Consider the following 2,934-nt stretch of genomic DNA (forward strand, 5'->3'; position numbering starts at 1 on the left):
ACCTCCCTTTCTTCATGTGTTCAATACTTTTTCCCTGTGCCATTCCACATTATTACAAGTAACTTCATTACTGGACATTTATGGTTTGATTTCTTTRTATGTATGGATCACTTGGGTTGTTACCGACATCTGGTGAAAAGTTTACGTCATTAGCACCTCTAGTAATATATTTACTGAGAAAAATGGTGACGTGTTCAATACTTATTTTACCCGCTGCATATAATCAGGTAGATTTAAATCAACCCAACCTCGGTAAGAAGAAGAAAAAGAATACCTTTTTAGAACAAGACAGCTTTTAAAACATCTGTTTTTCAATGAATAAAGATAATTCTCACCATTTTCTGTAGGTTTATCGAGACCAACAAAAGTTATTCTTCATCAAAGCACGGTTTTTGAAGTGAGCGCCTTTTTTGCAGAAGTCCTGTGAAAGTCAAATGAACTTTTCTTTTTTCTGACTGAATGTAGGCGGGTCCAGCAGAGGGAGAGGGAGAGAGAGATTGGGGCTGGGATCAGGTGCTTAAAACAGGAGCTGATTGGTTGATGGACATATTTGATGAAAAGTTTCACACTTTGACAGGTTTAAAGGTTGGAAGACAGTAAGTAAGTCTAAGTTCACTTGAAACTTTTGCAAAGGATGCGGTTAGGCTAACATCTGTTGAAAAGAGGAAGTATGCGGTGAAGGATAGGATTACGGTTAAGGAAAAGAGGAAGTGAGGAGGGAGGGAGGGGGAGAGGAGGAGGAGCTTGACCGTAAGTCCTACCCTAAAAGGGGTGGGGCACTGTCACTTTTTGTGTGACTTCATTTGATGATAACCCGGGTATTTATTCTCTCACGGCACTAATTGCAGTAATCCAAACATGGTAAATATTAATTGGTGACAATTTTTGTGATGATTAACTGCATATGGTATGTTTCCACCCAACCCTACGGTCACACCGGATTTTAGCTCAACATCTGTAAATTAGACTGAGCTAATTTACAAAACTCTTGATTTTAATTGATTAAGTCAGGTGGGTCAAACTCATTTTCACTGAGGGCCACATGAGGGTTATAGTGGCCCTCAAAGGGCCAGCTGTTATTAACTTCAATGTTTTGTGTTTAACTACTAAACACAAAACGTTATGTTTCTGAGCACAGCTTGCAATCAGTACCTGAGCTCTACCTGGTATTTCCTGCATAGAAACAGTGTTTTAACATGTTCGCTTATAAACACTGAAAAGTACTATGCGTACATGACTAAATGTGAAATAAGTAAATCAGAAATACTATTAAAAGCAAAAGTAAGAGTTTTACTCAATGTTGAGTGAGAATTCTTGAATTCGGAATACTCCCACTTTCCAACAGGGATGCATTGGAGGGGGGATTCTAGTTTAAATTTACAACTTGTAAGTGGGACATTCCCACTTCCAAGTACAACTGGGCTGCAGCAAAAGTAGATGGAGAAAATGTACCAAAATGGAGATTTTACATGGCACATTTCAACCCTGGTGGGATGCTGTCATTTTGCAGGTAGATCGGTTTAGTAGATTTGTGTAAAATAATCATAATCATGTAGTGAATGGAGCAACTTAGTTTAAGACATTAATGCATCTTTGAAGCTCTCGCGGGCCACATAAACTGCTGTGGTGGGCCACATTTCAGTTTGACACATGGATTAGAGTAATCAGTTGTAGATGTGCATCTAWTGACTATTCTAAGAAATTCATTCAAATGAGACCTGAGGTTTATAAGATGTTTTGACAAACAGACACTGATTTTTCTTATCAAGGATGTGAAGGAAATAAAACCATCTCTTCTGTACCTGTAAAGAAATCTGATGCATTTGAGTGAAGTTGGTTTGGTGTTTCTCTTGTCTCTTTAATACTCTCAGGTCCAGCAGCATCACCACCACCCTTACAGAAGCCCATTAGCTCATCTAAAGCCAGGAATGTGCGCACCATGCCAGTTCTGACATGCTCCTTCCCCCCGCAGCACTGCTTCGTCTTCATCATTACAAACCTGATGGAATGTTAATATCAACCATGTGGAAGAGCGAGAGGCCAGCTGCGTTTTCTGATGAAGGGCCACGCTCGCAGAAAGAAAATAAAGGAAGAAAAAACCAGAGGAAATACTGCGCGTGCTTTTCATTTTTCCCTTCTTTAGCTGTTGCAGTAAATGAAACGGAGGTGATGGTCCGCTGCCTGTGAGGTTTGGTTGTAAGTGTTGCCGCCTCTGGACGCTCCAACAAACAGCATGGAGGAATTTGAAAGGGCAGCCATTCCTCTGGCTTCTGGAGAAAAATACTTTTATATGTGGAGATTCCTTAAAAGGCTTTACTGAAAGAGACAGTCATCAAGATTCTGGTCTAAGACGTTACATTCCTTTCACAATAAAAGTCAACACATTTCTATGAAAGAAATGAATTATTTCAGTCCATAAATAAGATCTGCCTCCTGTTCATGTGATTAGCACCGGGAAACCAAAGCAGGCACGATGTAGCTGTTTTTCAAGTCATGCTTACCTCCACAAGCAATGATGCTTATTAGCACATTTTCAAGAATCTAATGCACCTGTATGACGTTTTCCTTTTTTAGACATTTGCAACCCCAATTCCAACGAATTTCAGACCGTTTTTAAAACAAAAACAGAATATGATGATTTGCAAATTGTTTTCAACCAACACTATAAAGACAAGATATTCTTTAATAAACTTAATTTTTTGTGGGGGTGGGGGGGTTGTTTCTTTGTTTTGTTTTTTTTTTGTTTTGTTTTTTTTTATTTTTTGTTGCAAATATTCACTTATTTTGAATTTGATTCCTGCAACATGTTCCAAAACAGCTGCTACAGAGTCATGGTTACCTCTGCGCTCCATCAAATTTCCTTTTAACACTCAATAAGTGTGTTTGTGACCTGAGGACACTGACTGGTGAAGTTTTGTAGTTGGAATTCTTTCC

Source organism: Austrofundulus limnaeus, unplaced genomic scaffold (genome assembly GCF_001266775.1).
Source record: "Austrofundulus limnaeus strain Quisiro unplaced genomic scaffold, Austrofundulus_limnaeus-1.0 Scaffold326, whole genome shotgun sequence".
Classification (NCBI taxonomy): Eukaryota; Metazoa; Chordata; class Actinopteri; order Cyprinodontiformes; family Rivulidae; genus Austrofundulus; species Austrofundulus limnaeus.